The sequence below is a fragment of the Sinohyriopsis cumingii genome, chromosome 4 (assembly GCF_028554795.1).
Source record: "Sinohyriopsis cumingii isolate HCF-2022 chromosome 4, ASM2855479v2, whole genome shotgun sequence".
NCBI classification, from domain to species: Eukaryota; Metazoa; Mollusca; class Bivalvia; order Unionida; family Unionidae; genus Sinohyriopsis; species Sinohyriopsis cumingii.
This window is the reverse complement of record NC_142964.1, coordinates 60,175,046-60,196,364: the sequence shown is the minus strand read 5'-3', so window position 1 is coordinate 60,196,364 and position 21,319 is coordinate 60,175,046. Positions and strand designations below refer to the sequence as shown.

The window sequence follows — 21,319 nt, the reverse complement described above, 5'->3', positions numbered from 1 at the left end:
TTATTGTGTCCGTTTTGTAATTATCTTTCTCAAAGACATGGGTCTACATAATGGTTTTACCTTGTGTTTATTGTGTCCGTTTTGTAATTATCTTTGTCAAAGACATGGGTCTACCTAATAGTTTTATGTTGTGTTTATTGTGTCTGTTTTGTAATTACCTTTGTCAAAGAAATGGGTCTACCTAATAGTTTTATGTTGTGTTTATTGTGTCTGTTTTGTAATTACCTTTGTCAAAGAAATGGGTCTACCTAATAGTTTTATGTTGTGTGTATTGTGTCTGTTTTGTAATTACCTTTGTCAAAGACATGGGTCTAAAGTCTGCGGTGTATTTATTAAGAGCGAAAAGACTATAAAATAACCAGGGCTTTTCTTTTATTTCCTCAGTCCTTAAACACGGTGTCGAAGCTGCACCGAGAGGTAAGCATGAATACTTTATTTAAATATAAATGTGGCAAGAATGTCCAGTTCATTTCATCTTCAACACAAGCACACACAATACTCTACGTACAATCGTACAGATTAGGCAGCAAAAAATGCGCAATCGTTATTGCCCTCAAGCAGATAAATGTATCATGTCAATATTGATCCTTATTATTATTATTCTTATTATTATTATTATTATTATTATCTCAAAGTCTTTTTTGCGCATTTAGCTAATGGTGTTCATTATCTGTCCTGAGATATAGCTGTTTCCATTAGCTAGTTATTTTCAAAACATTCCAGATTGTAATTTCCATCAATACGAATGCAGTTTTTTGTAGAAGACATCATCTCGATTTCACAAAACAACCAACATTGTTTTTCAAGTTGAGTGTGTTGAACATTTCTCTTTGGTTGAAAACGATGAACATTCATCAACGCAATAGGAATCGAAATACAATCGTAATATCTTGAATTTACCCACAAAGAAATTTTAATTTTTATTGAGGACAAATGGAGAATTTCCTTAAATATACACTTCCTTTTTAAAAATAGAAACAGTCTCTTTTGTTCATGTTTAAATAAAAAGTTATCTTTCATTCTTTCAGTTTCAACCTCTGATAGATGTTGCATTTTCGAAATTTTCATATGGAAGTTAATTTAAATCCGTGTGTCATATCTTTATTAGCAGCATATAATCTTGAGACTTAAATTTCTTACGGTCTATTTCCTAAGCTTTGAATATACTCTTCTACAAGCTGGATGTTTCCTTCCTATTTCAAAGAGGTCTAACCTCGCCTTTCATTGAGTTTCCTTCTGAAACTGTAAAATAGTCGAAAATCGCTTGAAAGAAGAACAAAATCGGACGTCAAATTCTTTAGAGATTATTTACTGCTAACGCCAAAAGAATGAAATCTTTTTTAATGGACAGTAAAGTATTCCAGAAGGACAAAAACAATTTAATTTTTAGAGCAGTTAATAAAGCATGTCTTTTTTTGTGTAATGGGATCGTTGGGGTCATTCGTCTTGTACCGACTAAAAGTTTACTCTCTCTCTCTCTCTCTCTCTATCTCTCTCTCTCTCATTGTAGATAAGCATATACAGCGACCGTTATTGATTTAGCCTGTTATGCCATACACTCTTGATAGTTTGTAGATCAGGTTGACGCTATTGCATGTATGGTCTTGTGATTTCTTATCTGCATTCACTTTTATTACTTTTTTTCACACCCATAAAAGCACATTGTGATCGTAATATCCAAACTTTTTTGTTTAACCGCTATGCATTGTTTCTATATTATGTAATATACACGTAATGTATATGTATATAACAGTAATGGATTATGTTCCACACACGCGAAGTAGGCTATATATCCTTCAACATAATTTCCTGCAGGTTCATACTTAGCACAGCCATTAAAATTTTTATCAATTTATAAGCGTCCTCGTTCTTTGTACTGATGTTTATTTGTTTACCTACCGCTATATAATACCTGTATACACCAGGCTATCTATATCGCATAATTACACCTGGATATTTTATTCTTCGATATTGTTGAATTTAGTTAGAGGACGGTACATAGTTTGCGTTGAATACTTCTGACAAAGACCTATGAGTTGAGTGCTTATTTCCTTTATAAAATAGAGTGTTCTTCTAATTTTTGTTTGTTTGTTTGGGCCATGTTTTGTTTTTGTCGTTGTTTGGGGGCTTCCTTTATATTGTACATCAGGGTTTGTATCTTTTTATACATCCTGTACGACTTTCATTTCTTTCTTTGTTGGACTTGTAGTATGTCTAGCTTTGTACTTCTCATATTTTCGTCTAGTTTTTTATATATATGAATTGCATTTTCACGCCTCATTAAATATAATGTCAATTTTTGTCTTCTTGTCGTTATTGTTGCTGTTTTTGCTCTTTGTATATTTTTAGTTCTGGTATTATTATTATTATTATTTGTTGTTGTGGCGCAACATATTTTGTAAATGTTTTGTTGCAGCACATTTTGTCGTAGTCAGCATGACACGCAATCTCAATAAATTGTTGCCTGCAAAGGATAGGATATGCTATGTTCGGGGGCACAATGTTATTTATATCAGGACCCGCTAGGATAAAGGTCCGACAGAGATGGTGACGTAAGTTCAGATAGAGGTACATGACAAAGTAGAGACAATCCAGAGACAATACGTGACATTTGAAATAAGTGTCATACATTGAAATTTTCCAAAAATAGTTATTAATATAGGCGGAATATAGAGAATTATTCTAGCTTCGATAGGCGTATTAAATATATTTGGCTGTTAAAGAAAGTTAATCCTGATTGGCTGAGTTAAACGAGATGGGGTCCTAGACGATATTCAATGTTTTAAGAAACTTCTCTTGCGAAATTCGGCAGTCCACGTTTTTTGTCAAAAGGAAAGTGTGAGGGACTCTGAGGAAATTAGCAAGCAATTTTTCTTGTTAAGTAAATCGTCCAAGGGACAGGAGTCTGGAAGAACGTGAGAGACAAGGAACTAAAAGGAGATTAGGCTGAGTCTCGAAAGGGCACAAAGGGGGAAAAATAGCTCTATACCTGTCTGTGCAACCCAGTGGGAAGGAGTGCAAACCCCAATCAAGTTATGGTTGATGACATGAAGAAGAGAGAGAGAGAGAGAGAGAGAGAGAGAGAGAGAGGGATAATAAACAGGCAACACTGACCTGTCACCAACAGTGATTTAGAAAGGACCAGAAGCGACCAGGTTATGCTGACATGCCGGCAGTTTGAGTTCGATCATTCACTCGATATTATGATGAAATTGTGTATTTTGGTATAACAGAACCTATAAATGCATTTCGCGATTGTTCTAGTTTATTTCTGAGAGAAAGTGTATCATTCAAATTGTACGTTCAATTTCATTTTCTTTATGTAATTGATTAAATTGTAATAGTTTACATACTGGGGCTCGTGATGTTCTATTAAATATCTTTACTCAGGTCTCTGTTATTCCATCCATTAATTTCATACTTTAATTGTATTGTTTTTTCTCGATCCAGGCCATAGCACAGTGGTCGATCACCTAGATCACGATAACCAAAGTACCATAATAGGTGGGGGATATCACCCTCCCTCACATCATCATCATCATCATCATCATCATCATCAATATTATTATTATTATTATTATTATTGCAACTTTATTAGGTGGACTGGGACAATGTTTGCCAGTAACCTGTTTCGTGGACCCCTGCACAGTGACAACATGTCTCGACGGGACTACATGCAGGTATATTATATTTTCTCTCTCTCTCTCTCTCTCTCTCTCTCTCACACACACACACACACACACACACACACACACAAAAGAAAGCAGGAATGCATAATGCAATCACGACTGATTGAGAAACTGACTGTGAATCTATACACCATATATATCACAAATGATCGTAGCATGGAGGGGGCGGTTTTCTACTGTTAATATTTGCGTTCGCACATTACAATACCCAAGTATTCATGGGACATTTTCTGCTATTAATCTCAGCTGTCTAGCAGCAGGGGAGGCGAGCCCACCTTTTTGCTGAAACGTCATTTTTGAAAACTAAAGCTTCCTACGAAAATGAAAAATAAGGTCAATAACACTAAACCGAAGCTTCTAACTTACGGAGAGTTTCTCTCCAAAAGTCGCTCTTGGGGTAAGTTGTTTTCGTTACTTTCTTTTTTTGTTATTTTTTTTCTTCTAAATTTGCACGCGCGTTTTAGTTTACCCATATGACGTTTCATTGAGATCTCGCCTCCCCTGCTGCTGTAATTAGATCATTATTATATATCAATAATACGGCAGCAGCTATGGAATCTTATACAGCTAGATTAGCTAGAGAGAGATTAGAAGCAACACAAAAATTTCTTCCTGTTCGTGATTCTGTTAGACCGTCAAGAAACTCAAGTTGAATATGCAGAAGGTGCAGAAAAATTATTTAAACCAGTTGTCGAACCATCCAAGAAAATTGTTACAGCAATTGAGGCAACACAAAATGTTCTTGAAACATTGCCTGCTGATATTGCTGGCCGTCTTCAAGCAGCTCAACCACCACCGCCTCTGCCAGGAGGTAGAATTAGTATTGCATATAAATTTACGCCCGAGGGTATTACCGATATGAAAGACACAGACCAAGTAATAGAGATTGCCGAGTTTGGATATCATAATAGAGATGAGTATGTAAAACCCGAATATGTGAAAACTATGAGATCTGCCGATTGGGTTAGGGATGTATTTCGCATCGCTACTGATACTCAACAAATCAGATCTGTGAAAGATGTTAACAAGCTTAGTATTTTTGAACAGACAGTAAATGAGCGTGTTAAACAATTAAAACTGGAAAGGAGACAAAACGAAGAAGAAATGAAGTTGGAACTTGAAAAAGCAAAAACAGAAAGGAAACAAAAAGAGAGGGAAATGAGGTCGAAGAAACTTGAGGAGGTTGAACGAGAAAGGAAACAAAGAGAAGAAGAAGATCAGGAATTTGTAGAAACAAGATGAAGGAAGAAATTACGTTCTTCACCAAATAAAAAAGAAGCAAAATGGAAATCATTCTCAGGAAATTGGAGACGGAAGCAGAAGAAACAACAAGTAAGAAAGATGAAACAACTGGAAGTGGGTTTTTTACTCAAGGAATCGTCCTGACAGTGTTCTTTCTGACGTAGATCGATTAGAAATTCTGATTGGAGGAAAACGAGCCGGTAATAATTCTCCAGAAATAATTAATGAAATATCTGATATTTGTCGAAGATTATTTACCACGTATCATGGACGTTAGCGTTTATCGATCTCTCATAGATGAAATTGATGATGACTATCATAGCGACTAAGTCACAGTGATTAAATAAATAGATAACAAATAAGATGATTATATATAATGCGCAACGTGGACCGATTATGGTCAGAGTGATAAATTCGCGATTACCTACCTATAAAGCGATCTACGGAGATGTATTCGGTGATGTTGTTCAGAATTTATTTAGAAGGATAGCCCCAAAAGCAATACCAATTGCAAAGTAACTAAGAATGAAAGCTATTGACGTTGTTCGTGAAAAAGCTCCTGGCGCTATTGGCAATGTTGCTGGTAAAGCGTTTTCGGCAATCAAGGATAGATTATCACGATTAATACGACGAAAACCACCGCCAGTGAAATTATCAAGCACTGAAGTGATGCCTGCAACTTTCAGTAAAATAATAAATCAAGCCGCAAATCAAAAACTAGCAGAGTTGACCGGTGAAGCAGAAAAAAATAGAACTGCTAGTCTGATAACAGGAAGTGGTCTTCGTGTTAGACGATCATGATTTAGATCATGGCATTTATAATAAAGATGTTTAAACGTGTATCTGATCCAACATTCGATATAGACGCGCCCGTTCTCAAACATGAATCAATACGCGATGATCAATTTTATTCTGACGACGCACGACAACCAGATCAGCGTGGAAGAATCGAATTACAAGTTCAAGATATAAGGAGATATTTCTTACCCTCCGAAGCATTTATTGAAGTAGAAGGTGAGATTATAAAAGCGGATAATACTGAATACGCAGCTGATGTTAGAATTGGTTTTGTTAACAACGGTATCATGGCGTTATTTGACAGTGCTACATATATGATTGAAATATTGAAATATTGAATCAATTCAAAAGGATGTTGATGTTGCTACAACGATAATAGGTCTAGCAAGATATTCGGATGATTATACAAGATCAGCTGGCCCGACAAGGATGTTCGCCAAAGACACTTCTGACTTTCCAGACAACAGACCGTATGAAATAAGACGACCAAGAAACGATACCGACACCACTGATGCTCCTGTGTGGCCGGTTGTTCATGGTTCTAGTCCAGATTTCAACTTAGGATTTACAACACGACTATCAATGTTAAAAGGTGATCGTAGAAGATTTTCATGTGCGATTCCATTATCTCATATCTTTGGATTCTGCAGGAATGTTAGAAGGGTTCTCTTTGGTGATAGACATACAGTTGCACTTGTAAGAAAGGCTACCGACGATGATGCAATCCGGCGACCTGCTGGTGATGCTGGTAAAGTAATACTGACAAAACTTTCATTGTGGATGCCGGTAATGACTCCAACAATCGCTGAGGAACAAAAATTACTTTCTTTTATGGATTCAGGCGGTAAATCATTACTATCATGGTTGACAATGACTACAGATAGTGTTCAAAGTTCTATTAATGGTGTATGTACATAGCACATAGCTTCACAGCAAGGCGTTTCTGTACCACGACACATATTTATAGCTTTTCAAGAATTTGCACGAATAAATTTACAAACACGTATTCATATGATATTTGATAAACTTGGAGTTAATGAAGTTTCTTGCGGATAAACGGACATCAAGAACCAGCTGACGATATATTATTGAATTTTGATCAAAATCATGTAGCGCGTACATATCATCGTTTGATGACATTCATGGGACATGATCAAAATATAGATACTGGTCTACAAATATCACAACTAGAGTTTACAACATGATATCCAATCTATTATTTTTCGCTGGAACATCTTGATTTATCCAGACAATCTGTCGTTGATATTCACTTTCGAGCTCAAGTAACACAACCTCATATTGCCGTAGCTGGTCCACCGGTTGTTCATGGCAACTACAGAGTAATTGCGGTTATTCGTTCAGATAAAGCAATGTTACTTGAAGGTGCTGGTGGAAGAATAAGGGTTATTGACGCTCCAGTAGAAAACATGTAATTAAATCGCTCATCATATTATAAAAATGTCATACAGTCACGTTGGAGTTACTCTGACTACCGGTCAGGTGAAAAAATTACAATCAAAACTCGCGAGTAAATGCGGATAAAATATCACTAAAAAAAGATCAGATTTCTAATGGTGGTCCAAACAAATTATGATTAACCAAGAATCAACTTAAATATTTTAATAAAGCCAAGGGCGGGAGTTCAACTTCATCTTTCTCCAAGTGCCATTAAAGATATGATTAAAGTTGGTGGTATATTTTCACTTCTTGCAGCTATACCAACTTTAATAGCCGCCGCCGCCGCCGCCCCAGCTGTCGCAAAAGCTGCAGCGTTGGGGGCTGTCGGAACAGCTGTGGGAATGGCACTAAAGAAAGCAACAGGTCAAGGATTTAAAAAAAAAAAGAGGAAAGGGTCAGAGACTTCCAGGAACCCTCATCGTTACGGAAAAGGTCTGAGACTTGCAGGAACACTTCGTTAATTCTTCCAATGTCAAATTTTGATTTACTCGATGCTGCTAAAAGATTAAATATAAAAAATTAGAGGAGTTGTATGCGTGATCAATTACCAAAACAACCAAACAATGTTGAAACAGGTATTATTATTCTCTGTGATAGTACAGGACCTGGTACTCATTGGGTGGCATACGCAACTGATGCACGTGGAATCGTTTATTTCGATTCGTATGGGTTAGCTCCACCAATTGAATTTTTAAAATATATAAACACAATAAAAACTCCAATCTGGTATTCAGCATTACCAACACAGACAATAACTGATCTGCCAATATTTGGCCGTGAAGCAATTGCTGTACTTGACTTGATATCATAATCAACTAAAACACTCCATAAAGTTACACATGTATACACGAGTAACCGCTTCGTTTTAAACAGATCTTAAAAATATAATGGTAGATATTTACGGAAGATCTTCCTCTAAACAAAAACACACAACTGACGGAATATCGCACGAAAATGTTAAAAAAATCATTAATGATGAAATATCTGAATTAGCAAAACGAAGTCGTTGTATTTCAAGATAAGCAAGGAAAATTAAAAACGAGTAATCTTTCATTACAGGATATTATTGTCAGAATTAACAGAGTGACTTAAAATAGCGTAGCTGTGTTTGATATTAATGGAAAAATTAAACCCGGTGTTATTATGTCACCGATATCGGATAATATTCGCAATCGAGTACAAAAATCCGGTGCTACAATGACAGGTCCTCTCAGTATGACTAATAATAAAATTATTGGTCTTGGAGAACCAGAATCAAACGATGATGCTACAACAAAGAGATATGCTGATGATAAAAACCTCCGAATCACGGACTCGTTAACAACAATCAGTACTGGAATGACTTTATTCAGAACCGATTTTTCTAATCATTTAAAAACGTTCTTGAGTTTTCGTAGAAACGTAAACAGAAATATTAATGAATTTTTCGGAAGTCCAGCAGTCGTTGATATTAAGCTCTCTGACATAAAAAAATTACTGACAGTGTAGTGTATACTATAGCGTCTGGACAAGTATTATGATCACCGCCTAATAAATTTATTAAACACCGCGCTGAGGTTACCGGTATATACAGGTTGTCCGTGATCGGTGTTACAGCATTTACAATATCCACCACAATTCCACGGCGTTATCTCCTGACTCGGTCACGTGGATCTATGTTAGTACTATTAAATCAAACCGACGAAGTAACATTTGAAGTGGAACCTGAGGATAAAAGACTCGGATGATTTATCATTGGTGTCTTGAATTAATTGCTAAACTGCCACCTAATTAAATAATGAGCGGCCAACAGTACAGGTATAATCAGGTGCGTGAATGGCAAAATGCACTAAAAATGTCGTTGATGAGCATACAGCAAAAGTAATAAGATATCGCGGACGTGTAGTTGTCGTTGATATTATTGTATATTCGGTGTCTGATGTTACCGCTGGAACCGGTGTATTGCTGTTTACAATAACGATGGCACCTGCGGTTGTAACAATTTGTGTTTCAGCTGCAACAACAATTGATGGTGTTCTTAATATCATTGCAAAAAAATTTCCACCGGCTGTCAGAATAAACTACATGAGTATAAAATAAAGTTACACACAGCGACGCTGGCATACTCGAAATTATCTTCGTTGACATTATCGGGCCTTAGTGATGAAATAATATCGGATATTGAGTTTACAGAAATGATTAAGATTTACAACTAGGCAATGACTACGTCTGATTTAGAAAATAATAATAATAATAACAATGACAACGTCAATGTCGCAAGAACTACTGCAACAGGTCGTCGTTAATACAACTCCATCAAAAACAACGATAATATCAATAAGTTCCACTAACCCTGAATTTAGCGTAAACTTTCCAACTGCAATTCCAGTAAAGGAAATTGCGATTGCTCAATTACGAGTGTATCATAGCTGGCTGAATATTAGATCAAATTCATTGGGTGGATTACAGGCGAATAATTTGCTGGTATTTGCAAATAACAACAAACCAGATGGAAATCTCGATTCGTTAGTTGTTTCTATTCCAACTGGTAGGTATCAGATCGAACAAATAAATGATGAATTTCAGCGCAGAATCAAATATATTACGGGAAAAGAATCAAAAATCGTTATAACGGTCCACGAACCAACTTTGTCAGCCGCGATAGAAATAAAATCACCGGACTACGTCGTGGATAACTGTCAGTCATCAATCAGATCAGTGTTAGGACGGCCTGAAATAGCACCAGAATATAAAGGACCACCCGAACCAAAACGAGATGATTTTATCACAGATGAGAATAAATTTGTAAGAACTCCAAAATATCGAAATATTTTTACGTGGAATGGAACTAATGAGGTGTATAATATTTATGCTTTTAGTGGCGAAATAATATACCTGGACGTCTATAAAATGTATTCCGACCCCATTAATTCTGATGTCAAACAATCAATCAACAAAATACAAAATCTGTTTCTGTCGTTATCACAACAAAGTAATGATGATATAAAACAACAAATCGTTGAAACAATACAACATCTGATTCAATTGGAATCAGATTATAATTATGTTAATGACACTTTCATTAAGGAAGTATTTAACCACGCTCTTTCTTTCCCCAGCTCTAGAAAACCATTTATCAATCATTATAAAATAGCAGAAAAAGAATATGAAGGACCAGGTAATTTTACATTTGTTCTACCAAAATTTAATAAACTAGAACTAAAAAAAATTATTAATGACAATTTTCCTAAAATACTCGAGTCATGGAAACAAATAGCCCTTCCTCCAGGTATTCTTAAACATAATAATGGTCCATACGGTGGTGGTAGACATATATCACCGGGAATCGTAAATATAATCTCAACTATTGCAATCAATCTTGTATGTGACGTAATTGATGGAAGTTATCAGACAAATACTGAAATATCAAATGAAGCACAGCAAGGGAATATTATTTCTACTTTTACTCCACAAGTACCTCCTGGATATTTGATTGTACAAAAACCCATTAATCCTGTTTATGTACGTTGTCATAATCAGTTATTATCAAGAATAAATTTTAAACTGTCTGACCAAACCGGACACTTGATTGACTTAAGAAAATGAAATCTGAGTTTAAATCTGTATGTAAGATCGTAGATCTTTGATTTAAATGACTTTCAACCTCAGCGTGAAATCAGATTTATTTTATTCTGATGACAAAATTATTTTTTCTATAAAATTGTCGAGAAAAATCTGTCAGATTTCTTAATTCTTGAGGGCCAAAACCCCCAGCCACCGATTCTCTAAACGATTAATCGATAAATCGATATTTTTTCGATAAATTCTTGTAAAAGACACCTAAAAATGATGTTTTTTCTGCGGTTTTTTTTTCAGTTTTTTGGCTGAATTTCGAGTAAAATAAGAGAATTTATCGAACAATGGTCAAAACCATTTAGAAAATAGCTGGGGTTTTCACCCTCAAGAATTAAGAAATCTAACAGATTTTCCTTGATAAAAATCATCAAAATATCGAAAAAACGATGAATTTTGATTAATTTTCATGAAAAAAATACGAACTTTTGACAAAAATTAAAAAAACAATATTTCAGAAAATAAAAATAAAAATATTATTATAATTATTATAATTAAATTATTGTCCGTGGATTTTTTGATCATGCAGAGTGTTACAATTAATTAAATCAAGAGGTATTTATATAATGTATCAACACGTGAGGGGTTTTATACACGACAAAGGGGAGGTATTTGAAACGCCATCAGAACAGTAATGACACAGTCTCCAGTAAACAAAGAACAATTTAGTATTGACATAGTTATTGATGAATACGGTAATTAAGACTTTTTATTGACGAAGGAACAATTAGATCAGTTGCGGCCAGAACATACTTCTATGATCAAGTGTGATAGAGATCAGATCCTGAATTATGCACATTCCTGCATTAAATTCGATCAGCTTAAAAAAATATTGTCCGGTTCTGAATAATTTCTTTTAAAAAATAAAATTAAAATAAAAAATATATAACAGAATATTTTTTAGAAAGAAATTTTGTTATTTTAGTGAAAAATTGGCAATTTAATCACTTTTTCAGCCTATTTTATTTAATTTTATCATAAAAAATATCTCTCAGATTTCTCATTTTTGAAGGGTGAAAACACCAGCCAGCGATTCCCTAATTGTTTCGGGGATTTTTGGATGAAGCATAGTCCAAAATGATGTTTTTTGATTAGTAATCTTTTCAACGAAAATAAGGCACAAATTATGAAAAATTCTCAATTTATTGATAAATTATTTAGAGAATCGCTGTTGGTTTCACCCTCAGAAATTAGGAAATTTGACAGATTTTTCTTGTTAAAAATGACCAAAATGGTCAAATAACGAGAAAATTTCAGATTTTTATGATAAAATTGACTAAAACAGGCTAAACAAATGATTAAATTTCAGTTTTTCTGAGAAAATATTTTTATTATCATAATATATTTCAGATTTTTCTGAGAATTTTTTTATTATAATAATATATTTCAGATTTTTCTTGTAATGGAATTTTAGTTGTAAAAATGAAACCCTTGACAGAAAAAATAATATAGTATAAATATATATAACAGAATATTTGTTTTACTAATCACTCTCACTAGTGACGTTGTTTTCACTTTTATTTTCATAAGCGAGAGTGTTTTCACTTTCAATATCTGATATAATGTTTTCAGCTGTCTCACGCGTGTATTAATAACCTTTTTTGCCTCATATTCGTCAATTTTGATCTAATTTTATCAATCGCGATGGAAAGAGGGACGACTAGCTCCACTTCTTTATCTTTCACTAACATAATTTCATATATACTTTTTATCAGTCGATATTCACATGATAGTGTATATCAACCTTGAAATTTACGATTTTGTAATGATTCAAATTCAGACATAATTTTTCAGGATCAAGTTGCCGTCTTATTTTAATTTCCAAAATTCATAATCATTATTATTATCATTATTGTTATTATTATTATCATTATTATTATTATTATTATTATTATTATTATTATTAATTTTATATATAAGATATATATTTAAATTGAAGTTTTATCAAAAAATAAACCGTAGCTATGATGAGCGGTTATCATTCATGGGGTCCCTTTATTGGGCCTTTGTGAGACCTTTCTTTTATATCCTTCTCAGCAACCTACGAGAGTTTCTTTTTGGCCAACATTCTTTCTGAATGTTTTTGTGTGGGGTAAACTTCAGTGAGATTTAGAGCTCACATCATGCTACGGTTTATTTTTGGGGGCGCCTCAAATTCTTTCATAAACATTCATCCAGCGAATTTTCTAAACGAAACGAAATTTTAGAGTATTCAGAAGGTTGTCTATACCTTTGAATTTCATGCACACCTCCCGCAAGATCAAACCCCAGGGAGAGTGCAAAACGCACTCACCATGTTGCTCGTACGTGATGAGGATGTGTACATGAAATCTCATCGGGCTGACGCCCCACCCTTATACAGAAAAATCGCTATAATCGCTACCGTCGACAGTATGCCGGTCACGAGATTCGAACCCTGACCACCAAGATGAGAATCAGACACGCTACCACTGCGCCATGTTCCAATCTTACAAATGTACGTTTAAGAAATTATGATAAAGTTATCTACGCTGGATTGTTACATACAGTAATGAGAATTACAGTGTGGATTTATTTATGTTTAGAAACACGCTATATAAAATAATTGTATATATTTATATTTCTGCCTTGACAAAATCAGGTTTATTTCTGCGTAACTTATATCTAAAAATAGCTTTGTTGTACTGTACATGTACCGCGTGTTCTTTCTGTCTTGATTAGTTAGAAAACATAAATATCCTTTTACTAATTTGAACTATTATACAATTGTGTTACTTCACTGATAATAATTATGACATAGATGGTTAATTATTTATTTACTACGACAAAATTCATTACATTCTACTGACAAACATATCCTACAAAAGTATATCCCTTCCTTCATGTAATTGATCTTATGAAAGGGAGGTAACCGATAAATTACTCTGTCAAGGAGAGAAGAGTTATCTTCCTTCAATAATGCTAAAATTTGATTAAGGTATCAGAAAAAGATAATTATTCTATCTTATATGTTTTGTGAGTGAGAGGAATTCTAGAAGAATATATATATATATATATATATATATATATATATATATATATATATATATATATATATATATATATATATATATATATATATATATATATATATATATATATATATATAATGATTTTAGAAGTTTCCTCACCAATGATAGAAGAAGTCTTGAAATGATAAAATAATCGTTCTATAATTATTTTAACAATGATCATGATGATACAAAAAAATTTAGATAAATAGTTTAGTAAATAACTACTTAATACCTCTGCCGCAGAAAGCTTAGCTTGACAGTTATATCTAACAATACTGAAAGGTTATTTTTGTTTATATTTTTTGAGAAAGCTGATTTGTATATTTTATTTGCTGCTGAATATATTGAAGCAAAACAAATATCAAAATATTTGCCATCTGCATATGTCGATTGAAATATTATTTCTTCGCCAGTCTTTAAATTTGTGGATACAACTGTTTTGGCGCTCTTATCATTACAGCCAGTATTTCCAAATCTACAATTCCGACTTTGTGTGATAGCTCGTAAATTACTTGAGTCAATATGATCGATCACAAGACGGTCTTCGAGTACTCCGATGAAACACTCGAATATAATTCGATGACAGTAATAATTCTTCCCCCAGCACGAAATCTTAGATAACCAATATTATTAATAGTACCGACTGGTATTTTTCGTCGACAGTGGGTAATTATACCATCACAATTTGCTTCATAATCGTTGATTATAGGATGTTTTACAAATTCTTTTTGTTCCATTTATATATAATATCGTTTGTTTAATACATTGTCTAAATCATTGCTTTGAGAATCTAGTTACATAATCTTCTACGCTTTTTAAAACCCTGTCACTGTCATTATTTTTTTATCATAGTATCTTTTCAGTTCTCTATATTTTTACCACCACATTGCATACACAACTGCATTTTTCTCTAACTCCAACACCAAATCGTAAACACGGTTTTGGTCCTAAACTTCCGTTACGAACGCTATGCAAAAATGATGTCCGCAGAATTCGTTTACGCAGGCTTTGTTACAAGGAGTCAAGGAACCTATCATTAACCACTTGCATTTATCCTTTGTTTGAATCATTATGTATATAATATTTCAATTTAAATCTTTGTCTTAATTATAATATGAACGAATTTGAGAGATTATACAACATCAAGCCTTCTAAAAATAAATTTAAACTTGACAGAATATTTCCTGACTTACCAATAAAAACTCTGGTTGATCCGAAGAATAAAAGTTTGATTAATAAAATTCACGACGCCAAGAAGGAATATAGCAAAGATGGCGCATCTCATGTCTGGTCAACATTCAAAATCACCGATGGTGTCGATGCTACGATGAACGACACACGAGCGGCAACTATCATTAATTATCTCGACAATCGAAAATATCTTTTTAAAGTAATTGTTATATTAGCAGAAACAGATAATTGGATTATCCGTGACAAATATGACCCTGTCCTTGCTAATGAAAAAATTGCTATTTTCAATAAAAAATATTCCAAACCAGGAATGTTGACTGGTATTGACAAACCTTATTATGAAAGAGCGTATCATGTAACAGCAGTTATTTATGGAATTTATCAGATAAATGAAAAACCCAGCGTTGATAATCTAAACCGATGAAATTTTCAAAAATAAGCTGTGTAGCTGAACGAGTAATGGAACATTTTACAAATGCAAATCGTGAAAATGGGTTAACTGATATAAGACGTAAAAAAATAAACGAGTGGGCTGAATCAGTCAAGGATACCGGAGCTACGATTAATGATGTCGCTAAGCTAGAAAAAACACTAAAATTTCCAATAATAGTGAAAACAATAACGAGAGAAATTTTACACGATTAGAAACATTATAGACAGGGAGGAGCTCCAATAACTATTATTGATCATAATGCGCATGCGTGGACTAGCGCAGTAACAATATTTCCACAAAATCGAACCGTAAGATATTATAACAATGATATATTTGATTTTATCTCGAAAATAAGTAAGAATGATCCGTATCAGTATGGTTATTTCGAAGTGATGAAAAATATGATCAATTTTTAAAACCTACCGGCGAAATGTAACGTCTAGAATCTCTCCAAGAAGAAATGAAAGATCTTACTCAGAAATTGTCATCACAGACTGACAACACTGAACAATTACTGAATAATTGTTTTACTGTTCCATCTGTTGCTGCTCACTTTGCCAGAGAGAAGAATTCGTGGAAACCAACACGGTTGGAATTCCCTGAAGATGTTAGACGTAGTTGTGTCGAATATGGTCACGGTGGACTGTGGAATGTTAAATATGACCACAACGACGCTATTTCAGTGGATATGGCAGCGTGTTATCCAGGAAGTTTTCTTGGTTACGGAAAATCTATGAATAATGTATGCGGTTTGGACATGATAAATAGATTTCCTGACACCAGATTCAGAGGTGCCACGGATTAATTTTATATCTCGCGAAAATATTTAAACTTACTGACTCAATTTACAGGTACTGGTTGTGGATTGTGGAGAATAAAAAAAGAAATGTTACACAGTTATAACGAATCCGCTGATGTTCCTGTTAAATTGCTACCACCTCGACAAATAGCATCAGCGCTATCTGTATATGATCCAGTATCTAGACATAAAACTGTTTATCTAAACGGACCTGGACGTTGCGGTAAAACATCTCAAGTTATTAAATTATTTAGACCGAGTTCGGATTTAGTTGTGTTAACACCTACACACAGACTTGCGAGAGAAATGAAAGAACGAGGTATAAAATCATGTACTTATCACAGTTTCTTTCGGTACAAGGGTGATAAATGGACTCCTGAACGAATGGGTGAGAATTATATACCTAAAATAATAATGTGGGATGAAATATGCACAGTTTCATTAGATGTGTTAAAAACATTTCTCGATTGGTTATTGTTAAAGAATACCGCGGTGATAATATGTGACGATCACGGTCAACCACCAGTTTGTTGGATTGTCTCCGCACGAATGGTTAAAAAAGTTTGTAGATTATTACGAGCAGATAAATGACGATCATAGAAATATTGATCCAGAATTAAAAGAACTTAAGAAATTAATCAGATTACAGTCGAATAAATTTCAGTGTGAAATAATGCGTGAGATAAATTCAGAAACTTCTATAAATGATTTTTGGGATAAATGGAGAACAAACGATTTGATAATGGCAAGTAGAAAGATAGTTCGTGATACACTTCAACAGAAATTATTTCAGTTACATAAAGGAAAGTTTTCAGAATTGCCTGTACCATTGTGTTATCGACCAGCAGATACGCGACGACAGAATATTGACGTTGATATACCAGGACGGACCGAGAAACAAAATCTTGTATTAAATGATATTGTTTTAGTTGATGTCAATGTTGTTGAAGATGCACTAAAAATGGACAAAACTCCATAGACGTTAGGATACGCAATGACGATCCATTCATCTCTTGGATTAACTATTACTGATACAGTTGTTTGGATAATTGATGATCGTATCGAACGGTTAAATTTAGTTTATCTCGCAGTATCTCGAGCTAGAAGAATATCTCAGTTGCGTAGGGTTATCATAGATTTTCCAGAAACCACTGGCGATGTTATTGACAATGATATAGTAAGAAAGAAATTAGTTATCAACAATCTGATAAAAAAAATAATCGCGACTTTGATATTGACGCTAAATTTATCATAACATTAAAACAACAACAGAATAATCATTGCGCGAGCTGTAATACAGTAATGTTGTGGCAGTATTCAAATAATGATCCAAGACAATTTACTGTAGACATAATTAATAGTAAGTTTGGTCATACACGCGAAAATGTGATGCTGACCTGTCGTGAGTGTAATCGAAGTCGAGGTGCTAGTTAAGTAAAGACGGTGATAATAGTGTCCTCGGGAATTACTTGTAATTGTTCATGTACAAATCCTCGTTGAGGAGCAGTTGAATCTAATCTGTAGATTGCAGGTCTACTAGTGAATCTTACTACGCTGGAAATTGTATGTGTAGTAATACTCCAAATAGGATCAGTCGCTCTTTTTTACCACCTTCAAGTTCACCGGGTTCATATAAATATCTTACAGTTACGTTACCTAATACTGGTTGTTTTGAAAAATCATTTCGTTTTATTGGTATGTACTTTTTTGTAATTGCATTAATAGGTTTCATAGAAGTTGTTCGAGTAATTTCATTATTTAATGCAGCTATCACAATTGGTAATCTTGCAACCCACTCGCGAGATCTCGTATCTTGAATTATTTCCTTCGCATACTGATATCCAAACAATCTCTCAGCAAGTGTTCGATTAAATCGCTCAACGATTGCCTGATCACGATGAATCGCGGTATCTCCTCGTCTAATTTCGACATTATGTTTTTCATAAGAGATGATACTGCACCAAGAACTTCTTTGCCTAGATGAACCTGTAATAGTTGTGGCCATCTCAAGGGTCCTCGTTGATAAATTCGCTCAAAAGCAAATACAACTTCAGTTGCTGACTTTGTTGATAACGGCTCTGCTTCTTTATATCTACTTGCAACGTCAACGACAGTCAAAGCGTATTTGTACGTTATTTTTGAAGTCTACCAATTTTGATAGTATCGTGTGGTAAAAATAAAATATCTGCTTGACGAACTTCATTAGGAGTACTGGCATCAAAACGTGCATGCTGAATTCGTTTAGGTGGTGGTAGATAATTTGGCCATATTGCCTGTCGTGCTAACCACTTTGCGGCGGCAGAACGTTCGACACCTGCTGCATCAGCGAGTTTACTAATTGCTGCTCTACCTCTCCAATATCCTCTTGGGCTATAATAAATCGATTCCATTATTTTAATAATTGGTTAATTAATTACCAGCCCCTAATTCTTGTTTACCTTTCTTCGCAGATCTTACCAACCAATTAGCTAATGATTCTCTGATATTTTTATTTTTTTATGGAATTTAACGAGTGTATCAACTTCACGTCTGAAATATGTCTATCTTGTAGGTTTTTGCTTTTATAAGCTATATCATGAACGTGACATGCTTGACCAATAGCATTTACTGGATACTCTCCAGGTTTTGGTTGATCTTGGTTATCAAGTCGAATATCAAGTCGGGTTCCAGAACCACAATAATTATATCGTGAAAGATGTTTTTCTCCTGGGTATTTAGCCCATGGAGTCCCTGGAAATTTTGACATCAATGTAGCAATATCACCGCCATCCTTACGTTGAATTTTAGGTAAAAACGAAATTGTTCTCTTCCCACATACTGCACATTTTCCACCATATGCTATTTTTCTATTTTTTGTTGTAACCGTGGCTAAATCATTGGTTGGATTTTTAACTTTACAACGTAAGCAATATAGATTCATATATTAATAATATGGATGTAATTGATTTTTCAGCGACACGAAAACATGAACCAGTCAAACATCATCCAGCGCTAGCAGAATCTATTAGAATGATAATAATAGGCCCGTGTGGAAGTGGTAAAACACAATTATTACTTAATTTGATAATGAGATGGCTTAAGTGGGATAAGTTATATTTAGTAACTCCGTCAGTTGATGATCAGCGATGTTAAGATGTTCTTAAAGATTTTAATGAAAATGCAAAATTTTTGTTAAATGAAAACGGCGATGATATTATTAATTTTATAACCGATATTGATGAAGCACCGAGTGTTGATGAGTTAGACGGATTTATTAATAATCTTGCAGTATATGATGATGTAATGCTGGATAAACAATCAAATCCAGCTAGAATATTTTCCAGAGGTAGACATACAAGTACAGATATAATTTATGTCACTCAACGATATACACAAATACCCAAAGAGATAACTGTAATATTCTAGTTGTATTTAATGGAGTTGATACACATACTCTGCAAAATATTCATTAGACTTGGTGTAGTGGGGATATGGACATGATTAAGTTCAAAAACTTCTTTTCACAAGCACAATCTGCTCCACACGGATTTATAACAATACATTTACACGATCCCAGAACATGATATCGTATAGGTCTTGATAAAATATTTGGTTGATAATTATAGCAGCAATGGAGGCAAGACCTCAGTGAGACGTCATATGGGTAAACTGAAACGCGCGTACAAATTTAGAAGAAAAAAGTAACAAAAAAGAAAGTAACGAAAACAACTAACCCCAAGAGAGACTTTTGGAGAGAAACTCTCGGTAAGTTAGAAGCTTCGGTTCAGCGTTATTGACCTTATTTATTTATTTTTCATTTTCGTAGGAAGCTTAAGTTTTAAAAACTGACGTTTCAGCAAAAGGTGGGCTCGCCTCCCCTGCTGCTTGTCTGCTATTACAATACTAGTTATGAAAGGAATATTTTGTACTTTTAATGTGAGCTTTCGCATATTACAGAAATTCAAGTGTGGACGGAACTTTGTCTGCTTTTAAAGCTGATAATCGCTTAGAACTTTTGTTAACATTATGGCAGTATAGACCGATTGTAATATTACTTGATCTTAGGTTGTTTCTTTGCACAGGCGCAAAATAAGCTAACTTAGGTGGATACTGACGTAAATGTAATTCGATAATTATCATTTTAACCAATATTCCCCACCTGGATAAGGATTATTGTTATAGATAAAGTTTTGAGTAATGCGGAAGAATAGGAACACAAACATGAAACGTTTCAAGCTTTTAACAGTTGCAAATGCCATTTGATCGTCAGTTGACTTGAATGTATGAATGAGCGAATAGAGCAAATCCAGTGAAAGAAACTAACACGACACTATTGGGTCAAATTCCCATCAGTAATCTAATCGAAATGACAGAGACTTTCTTCGCCTCCGTTGATCGAACTTTGGCTTTATCTATAATTCACGCGTAACTGTTCTGTCAAAAGGTGACGCATCATTCAACATGAGGATGGAGCGATGCCTGTCGTCAGCTAAAGACCATAAACGTAAGAGCAAGAAATGTTGCAGCTGATGATGGCATCTCTTCTTCAAAATGCCAGATAGGGCACAACATTTCTTCTTCGGGATTATTATTATTATTGCACAACTAAACGATTGACCATTAAACTATTTCATTCTATTTCTACAATAACCAAAAACAGTCTATTACTACTACTACTACTTGTACTACTATTACCACTATTTTAACAGAGCAAATTACTGCGAGGGATGCAGTGCACAATGTGTTCATAGTAACCTGCTCGACCAACTGCACACTTTGGGATAGATCTTTCACGAACCGAAAGCAAGGTTCCAGATATTTGCTTCACGGGTACCGGCTAAATACCAATAAAATTACTTGTTGATATTACGCTGTTTGTAGTCATTGGCTTACACACAGACACAGACACACACACATACATATATATATATATATATATATATATATATATATATATATATATATATATATATATATATATATATATATATATATATATATATATATATATATATATATATATATATATATATATAAAGCATGGAACAGAAATTTTGAGTTGGCAGTTGTTTTTGATAGCTTTGCA

At 34.1% G+C, this 21,319-nt stretch overlaps 1 long non-coding RNA gene across 3 annotated transcripts in view; it reads left to right on the top strand.

Annotated features, from left to right (window-relative positions):
- Positions 1-21,099, top strand: part of LOC149801251 (uncharacterized) — a 38,711-nt gene extending 17,612 nt beyond the window's left edge. The window contains exons 2-4 of one of the 3 annotated variants that reach the window (XR_016420450.1): positions 385-417; positions 3,599-3,680; positions 20,943-21,099. This is a non-coding gene — a long non-coding RNA (uncharacterized LOC149801251). Of the gene's footprint in view, positions 1-384; positions 418-3,598; positions 3,681-7,442; positions 7,710-20,942 lie in introns of those variants that run through there. The other 2 variants (XR_016420448.1, XR_016420449.1) reach the window with 2 other exon arrangements.
- Positions 21,100-21,319: the final 220 nt, after the last annotated feature.